This window comes from Plasmopara halstedii (genome assembly GCF_900000015.1).
Source record: "Plasmopara halstedii genome assembly, contig: Scaffold_614, whole genome shotgun sequence".
NCBI classification, from domain to species: domain Eukaryota; phylum Oomycota; class Peronosporomycetes; order Peronosporales; family Peronosporaceae; genus Plasmopara; species Plasmopara halstedii.
In genome coordinates, this window is record NW_020187532.1 from 2,530,808 (window position 1) to 2,531,033 (window position 226).

The window sequence follows — 226 nt, forward strand, 5'->3', positions numbered from 1 at the left end:
ATTTCTCAATAGGTCGCCCCGCGCCTACTGGGTGGTGTCGTTTCCCCGCGACGAACTAGACTGGTAGGAACTGGGGCGATGATTCGAAGAACCTTGACGCGCCTTGCGCCGGGGGCAATCGCTCCGGAGGTGACGGGTGTCTCCACAGACAAAACACCGTCGTGTGTCTGTGTGCTGCTCGGCAGCTCGGAGCTCTGCTCCCTCGTCCTCAGCATAGCTGAGATCC